The sequence below is a fragment of the Ipomoea triloba genome, chromosome 12 (assembly GCF_003576645.1).
Source record: "Ipomoea triloba cultivar NCNSP0323 chromosome 12, ASM357664v1".
NCBI classification, from domain to species: Eukaryota; Viridiplantae; Streptophyta; class Magnoliopsida; order Solanales; family Convolvulaceae; genus Ipomoea; species Ipomoea triloba.
In genome coordinates this window covers 7,845,294-7,854,282 of record NC_044927.1, presented here as the reverse complement: position 1 = coordinate 7,854,282, position 8,989 = coordinate 7,845,294, and the positions used below count along the sequence as shown (strand labels likewise).

General features: G+C 30.6%; 1 pseudogene; it reads right to left on the bottom strand.

Moving 5' to 3' along the window:
* Positions 1-1,788: 1,788 nt before the first annotated feature.
* LOC115998008 lies at positions 1,789-3,119 on the bottom strand (annotated as a pseudogene).
* Between the last annotated feature and the right edge of the window lie 5,870 nt (positions 3,120-8,989).

Sequence of the window (8,989 nt, the reverse complement as noted above, 5' to 3'; positions counted from 1 at the left end):
CCGAATTGGGTTACCAAACTTGTTGCGTTCTTGTGTTTTTCGTTTCTTCCTTACAGTCTTTGCGTACTTCACTACACTACACTTTGAACTAGTTCTCTATGTCACGTTAACGAAGGGTAGCTTTTAACTTGCTATAAATTGGCCAAGGACCTTGTAGTCCAGTGGTATCAAACCCTTCCCTTTATACGGGAGGTGGTGGGTTCGAGTCTCAGTGGAGTATTTCTTGTGAAAGTAGAGGCAATACTGACTCTTGACTCTTGTGCAACTTTTCTTAGGATTAGTTCGACGAAATTGAGATTATCTAAGTAAAAAAGAAAAGATACGAAATTTAACAAAATATCTCTTATTTAATGCCCAATATTATTTACTCATTTCATTGTCATTATTATTAGGGAAAATTGTAATTTTTGCCGCTCCATAATATGCCAATTATCAATGTCACCCCTGAATTATTAGTGGTATAAATGTTGCCCTTCAATTTTCAAAAATGGTGCATATATTGCCCCTCCCGTACCGACAGGAGGGGCAATATTTACACCATGGGAGGGGCAATATATGTACCGTTTTTAAAAATTGAAGGACAATATTTATACCACTAATAATTCAGGGGTGACATTGATAATTGACATATTGGCCCTGTTTGGTAAATGGTTGTTAGCTGATTGGGTTGGCTGTTTGGGTTAGAAGGTATGATTTGTTGATAACATTAGCTTATTATAGAAAGTTGTTTGATAGATTAGCTGTTAGCTGATAGCTGTTTGGTATAATTTCTTTTCTCAAAAAGCTAATTGAAAAGGCTACTTTGAGTAGCCTTTTGAATTTTAGCATTTTGGAGTTACAAAAAGTTTATTAACCAAACAACTAATAGTGGTCAAATAAGCCAAAATTGGCTGATAGGCTGATTATTTACCAAACAGGGCCATTATGGAGGGGTATAAATTACAACTTTTCCTTATTATTATTTTTTATACAATTAGTTATTCTTAGAACATGATAATAAAATGGTTTTTAAACTTATGCTGCTAAATTATACTCCGTACGTCAGATGGTTTAGAAAGCAATTGCAAGAAATAAAATAAAGTTTTTTGATTGACGATGTGATCATTTGATTCAACTAAGAGGTTCCTTATATAGAAAATGTCGTAGGAAAATTACAAACTTTAAGGTATAATTACAAAGTTACGTACATCACAAGTATGTAAAGTTATACAAATTAATTAATAGAATAAGATAAACTTTGTCACTTTATTTATTTTATACAAATTAGTAGAATAAGATAAACTCTTAATAAATAGGAATTTGGTGAAGAGTATTATAGGGCTAAGTTCTGAAGGTGCTCCAGGTAATTAACTAGGGTTGCCATTATTGGAAGGAACAAAGGGGAAATTTTGTGAATTTTCCAAAATTCTGGAAAATGGACGAATCGAGATAACTCAAAAAAAAAATGGAGAATTAATGGTAATAAACAAGTTTGTCGTCATTTTTTACTTATTTATTTATTTTTTTTTAAAATTAGGTGGATTTAGACATCTAGTCGATGAAATAGTTTATTAGTAATATTGTAATGTCCACTTTCCAGTTACTTCCACTGAGGCTCAAACCCACTTCAATCAATCATGTAAGAGTGTTAATCGGGACACCAGATGCCACTTGACCACAAAGTCTTTGGCAATTATAAGGATTAAAACAACCATTTCATAATAACTTGTGGAAAAGAACTCTCTTTTCTTTTCTTTTATTTCCTCATGTAAACATTGTCATATCACAATGTAACATCTTTATTTATTTCATTATTTCCTTACAAGACAACTATTATTATTCGCAAAACAAGTAGAAGAAAATCTTCTCCACTTAACCAGCAATCATACGTCTTGCAACTTAATTAAACCATAACTTTGCATTGATTCAAAGCCCATAGACTGTTGCTCCACCATCCACACAAATGACTTGACCAGTGATAAAAGAAGCTGCAGGGAAGCAAAGGAATGCTACCGCCGCTGACACTTCTCTCGGCTCTGCAAGTCGGTGTTGTGGTGTTCTTTGGATCAAAGCTTCTACTATTTTCCCATGTTCTTTCTGCAAATTCAATTTAAATGAGATTAATTATGTATTTAATTAATTTTTGAGTCAAATAAAAAAATTAATACGAATGAAATTTACTTTAGAAGACTCGGTGAGGGAGGTTTGCATCGGCCATGGTGCAACAACATTGACGCGGATGTTGTTATTTACCCATTCGCAAGCCAAGTTCTTTGCTAGTGAATTAATAGCCCCTAATTGTATCAATAAATAGTAAAAATATATATGTTAATAAAATAAAAATAAAAATTTAGCACATTTAAAGGCAAATAATATTTCCATTTCAAAATATATATATATATATATATATATATATATATATATATATAATATACCTTTGGATGCAGCATAGATTGTATGAACGGGTGCATAAACAAAACTAGCAGCAGAAGAGATGAAGACTATGCTTCCATTTCCTGTGGCCTTCAACAATGGGTGTGCAAGCTGGCTAAAGTGCAATGAAGCCTCTAGGTTTGTTCCAATCACAATGGAGTAATCCTCTGCGTTTGATTTCAGAGTATCCTTTGGTATAATTCTGCCCACATTGTTTATCTGCGGTTAAAAAAGCAATTTCACATTAAACTGTCTGTTTTGTATGTAATATATTTCATTACATGAAATGAAAAATATGTTCAACTTACTAAGATATTGAGTTTTCCGGCAAACTGTTTGTAAACCAACTGTATTAGATTCTCACGTTCAGATGGTTGTAATATGTCACAAGTAGAGCCATAAACGTGATAGCCCTATCTTTCCAAATTTTGAGGCACTCGTCAAGCTCCTTTTGGTTACGCGAACATGTGTACACAGTTGCACCAAGACTAGCAAATTCTTCCACAATCGCATGCCTAAAATTAAAATAGAAAAGATTAATTAATATAATATATTACATTTGGTAACACTTTACACACATTTGGAGCTGATAAATGTAATATGAAATGAGGTAGTATAGGTATATTACCCAAGGCCACGAGTACCACCAGTAACAAGAGCAGTCATGCTTTGAAGAGACCATCTTCCTGCCATTGCTGATTCTTGATTCTTCATTATTGCTCACTCACTCGAGATTCTCAAAGTTTAATTTGCACATGTAAGTTTCAATACATCGATCAGGTGTATATATATACCCACAAAATCACGTCTGCTCACACGTTTATTTATCATTTGTTTGATGAGAGAGAGAATGGGTGTGTGTTAGTTGCATTATTGTAGCGGTGTGGTGTGCCAAGAAAGAAACGACCTCTTACGTTGTATGTGGACATGTGGTGTGACTTGTGAGCAGTATATCATGTATCCTGCTGTGTGTGGCTGACGTGACCTGCAGGGAAAAAGAGATTAGAAATACCTAATGGTATGTTTGGTTCAGATATGGGAATAAGAATCGGAATCAGAATGAAAATTAAATACTTAATAATTGAAATGAGTTTTGGTAAAAGTATTTTGTATGTTTGGTAAAAGTGATGGTTTTAACGGATCGGGTCCACCATAAACTGGATATAGGATGCCGGGCTAGGCTAAAGCCCAAGCGATTACAAGATGGATATGAGAATCGAATCCTGGACAAAGGGTTGAAAACAAGAACCTAGAACCACTGGACCGTAGTGTTTGCCGTGTTTTTGATGTGTCTTGATGGATACCCGAACCCCCTATTTATACTGACTTACCTCCTCCCAGATCCATCCACGCGTACGCCCCAGATCCCGCTCCCGCTCCTCACGCCACGTGGTCCACGCACCGCAAGCCTCACCACACGACACTGCCCACCACCCCAGCAATCATACCCTGCAGGCCATGTCACCCCCCCCCCTTACTGCCCCACGGGACCGGGGGCGCACAAGGGGGCCGGGCCACGCCCCGGCCGCGCACCCGGCGCACTGGCCGCACCGCGACCAGGCGCCGCCAGCGCGCCCACCGGCGGTCACGTCGGCGCCCCGGCGCCGGCACACCTGGCAGGCCGGAGCCCCGTATGCCGGACGTACCCTTCAACCCGGCCCATCGTCACAGGCCCAATCTACCCCACACCCAATATCCCCATCAGTAAGCAATATTTATAAATCTATAAATTTAATAATAAGAGCTAACAAAGTTAGAAAACTAAAAAATGTTGGTGTAATTGTTTGTTTAAATGAATGGTTCATATTATTTTGATTTTAATAATTTTTTTAATTGTTTTTCATACTTTATCCTCTATTATATCATTTACTTTTCTTAAATACCCATCTCTATTATATCATTTACTTTTCTTAAATACCCATGCATTTTGGCAGTGTAAATTTTAGTAACGAAATTATGCTTGGGTACTATCTAGTCAAGAGTGTTTCCCTCTAAAACTGCTAACGCACTAGTTAATTTTATTAAAAAATTATGCCACAGGTCATAGTTATGCATTCTTGAAATATTTACTTTTATAAAAAATTTGATAATCTTGTATTGATATATATACCAGGATAATACATACTTCAATAAATTCTGAAACACTAATTTAAAAATACACATTCAACATTGGACTATTTGGCTCAATGCGCGTGGTAACTAGTATATATGTACATCTACCATTTGGTTAATTAGACGCAACTTATATTCGTACTAGTTTTATACGTGCATTGCGCGAATGGGCTAATGCCCAATGTTTATATTTAAATAAATATTTGAAAGTATATCAATGCAAGATTATATAGGAAATTAAAAGTTTATACATGGGTAATTGAATGTCGAATTTTTTTATTTAAATATCTAACTCAAAGTATATGAATCCAGGATAATATAGAAAATTCATTATAATTATTATTAAAATAAATGTTTGCAACCTTGTAAAATTGATAGTCTAAATATTTGGTCTAAAAATGATAGTCTAAATAAATACTACTTTTAATTTGAATTTTTCAAAGTGTTCTTAATTCTCTTTTGAGTAACATTGTCATTGTCTTCATCTTTACTATTTGTTCTCTTCCTTTTTGTTGGTAGTGTGTTATTTGCAATTTGGTTATTGTTGGTAGCATAGATGACAACGTCATGCAATGAGATTATGATATTGGAGCTATGGGCTTTCCTTTAGGTGTTCTGCTTGGGGTTCATTTGGTTCAACCATTACTGTTGAATGAGTTATTGTCGATAAAGAAATATCTAGTTTAAGAAAAAAGATTAAATAAATTAATAAAAAATTGAAAATTTAAAATATTATGTATTCCAAAGATATTAAAAGGTAGTTTCTCGCTTCAATTTGTTGGGTAATGGGTTATTTGAGTACTTTCATTGTCAACAAATCCTCCAAGTAGTTATAATTGGTTTCAAAGTATTCTTTTTTATTTCTTTCATGGTATTAAAGAAATACATATGTATCATTTTTTGGTGTAACTACTAATTTATTTAATTCAATAAGAGTAAAATACAGTAATTCCGCTTCAATTTGTTGGGTTATTTGAATACTCTCTTTGTCAACTAATCCCTAGTAGTTAATATAATTACTTTCAAATTATTTTAAAAAAAATTTTATAGTATTAATAAAATACTTGGTAAATAATATATAACATTTTTTTTGGTGAAATAAATATATAACATTATTTTGTACTATAACTTTGGTATTTAATTACAAGATATTGTAAAAATAAGATAATGGACAATGTAATGAATATCAATTGATAAATTTGAATATGAGAGAAAATAAAGACAATGTAACTAATGAAATTATTTCTCTTATTTAATTTAATTTTTTGATAATGAATAATTTTTTCAAATAAAAGTATTGTAGACACATAATTCTAAATTAAAGAAATACATATTTGTCATTTTTTGTTGTAGTTATTACTAATTTATTTAATTTAATAAGAGTAAAATAGAGTTAGAAACTTTATTATGTCAAATTTGATTGAGATGAGGTTCGAACCTAGGACCTTTCTTATAGAAATTAATGGGTAAGTTAAAAGTTAACGGAATATTAACAGAGAAGAGAATATTTAACGGAAAACTTAACGGATAATCATAAAAGTAAGGTTAAATTAGGTAATCTCTATTAATAATATTAATATGAATTATCTTAACCATCTATTTGATTAAATAATTCATCTGAACCATCCATTTGATTAAATAATTTGACCGCCATTTTTTCTACCTATTTTAGGCCTAACTCTCTTTCACTCTGAGTAGATTTGGTTGACAAAGTTTGAGCTTAATATTATATTTCAACTTTGGCAGGCCAAACTATTACTATTCTTTTGCCATCTGTGTTTATTGATATGTAATTTTTAAAAATTTTCAATTGTAACGATTTATGCGTGTTAGAGTCTGTCAAGTTCAAATAATCACATTTTCTAATTTGGTTTAAAGATTCCCTGGTATATTCCTAACTTTTAGTATCATTCAAATCTAAAACACAAATATTTCTAACAATAATGTGAATTGATAACTTGTATATTTTAATCTATTCATTGTATACTGATAAGATATTTACAAAGTTATCATCTTTCCCTTTTTATTTTTCTTTTATATACTATAGAATGAATAAAAATAAGTATGATGTACAATTAATTTAGTGTTTATAGACATACAGAACAAATATTAAGAACTATTACAAGATGTATTGTATTAAACATAATGCCTCTGTAGTATAATGTTAATATGATTTTATGAACATATAGAAAGAATCTACACTTATAATAAGAGGTAATAATGTTAGACCCCTAATTGGAACTAAAAAAATGTTGGTGTAATAGTCTGCTATAACATAATGTACTTTGTGTTCTTCTTATTGTGCAACCTCCAATTAAATTCCTAATATATCCTAATCTTTTATAATTTTACCAAATTTTTCGTTAAATATAATGGAAGTTTAACATTAAATTCTTAAGCAATGTGTTTCTTTACTGCAGTTTTCAAACAATGCAAATTGGCAATATTCTATAATATAATTCTGAATAGATTCCTAACTTAAAATTAGAATATTAAAGTCTTTCTATAATACAATTTTGTATAGATTCCTAACTAAACCATTATTGTACCCAAAACAACAGTATATAAACCCTCTCATCCTCACTATTATTCACTCAAAACTAAACCTAACATATTCTGCAACACACCATATACTTGACATTCTATAGGTATGATTGTCAAAATATTATCATGATAATTCTATTATTTGTATTTGTACTCATAATGATTACAGTTTTTTTAAAAAAAAAATCAATGATGATATACTCATTAATTAGTATAACTTCAATATCGTTATGTAAATATATCTATTGTATAATCTGTTCATCTATACTTGTATCCTTGTATGTAATGTTGTGTTTCTCATTATATTCCTCTATAATCTACACATTTTAGTTACTCCTATCTCCCTAATCTATGGTTTTTGAATTTCTGTTGTGGTTATCATTATATTATTTCATAACATCTTTTATGAACATATTTTCCATGACACAAGGATATTAGTAATGACAAATGCAGTAAAGTTAATTGATATTGACACACAAACTGTGGGCTGGAATTGTACAGTTCATGTCATTAAGAAAAACGAACCAAAAAACACTATTGGAACGCCTGAAAAAAAGTATATGCTCATCGTACTTGAGGATGAAACAATAAGTAAATAGTAAAAATTTTCTCCCATTATTATTATTATTATTATTATTATTATTATTATTATTATTATTATTATTATTATCATTATTAGTATTATTGTTATTATGAAGATGTTCTCATTCACTACCAACATCATTGTAAATGATATATCTAAATGCAAGGAACTCGGGTTCAATCAATAGTGTTTGATAATGGCATTGGAATGTATGATATCACTTTACAAATCAACAAATGGTACATCATCTCAAATGTCATTGTCAAACATGTTCGGACGAACTATAAAGTACTTGATCACAAATACAATTATACATGGATTTTAAATGGTCGGACCGGTGTCGAAACAAGTGACAATGATGACACGTCATTTGCTCCCATGTAAGTGGTTTATTTGTTTCTACTTATTTTAGTTACAATTTAGCTATTTACAATTTCGTCATGTTTTATTAAAATATATAAGCATTGAGACTATTTCTTTGATTTTTATTAATTTAGCATTTTTTCCTCTCTCATTATTATATGACTACTTTAACCAATTAAGAAACACTAATTAAAAAATACGCATTGGGCATTGGTTTAATCGCGCAACGCGCGTGTGATAACTAGTATTATTATAAACTTACTATAGAGTTTATATATGATGTACACTTAGTTTAGTGTTTATATACATTAATGTTTATATATATATATATATATATATATATATATATATATATATATATATATATATATATATAGCAAATATTGTGAGCATAGTTTATTAAACATGATGCGTCTATAATATCAGTTGTTATGTCATAGACCCGGGTCCACCTTGCAAGGTGGACCAGAACTCTATGTTTACAATTTTTGAACTCTTGATCGATGTTCACAATTTTTTAACTCTATATTCATAATTTTTAAACTCTATATTCACAAATATAGAACTCTATATGTTCATAATTTCAGAACTCTATATTCAATAGTATAACACAATTTTTTACTCTATATAACAAAATTGTTAATATAGATTTCAAAAATTGTGAATATTGAATAATGTAATTTTGTATATTAAGATTTAAAATTGTGAATATATAGAGTTCTAAAATTGTGAACATAGGGTTTTTAAATTGTGAACATGGACCTGGGTCCACCTTTCGTAGCATAATTTGCCCTATAATATAATGTTTATGTATATTACGTTTTGTTTTTATGAACATATAGAAAGAACATTGTGAACTTACTATAGAGTGAATGAAAATACACATAATGTATATTTAATTTAGTATTTATGGACATTAAAGTTAAAGTTATAGATATATAGAACAAATATTATTAACATAGTAAAAGATATTAT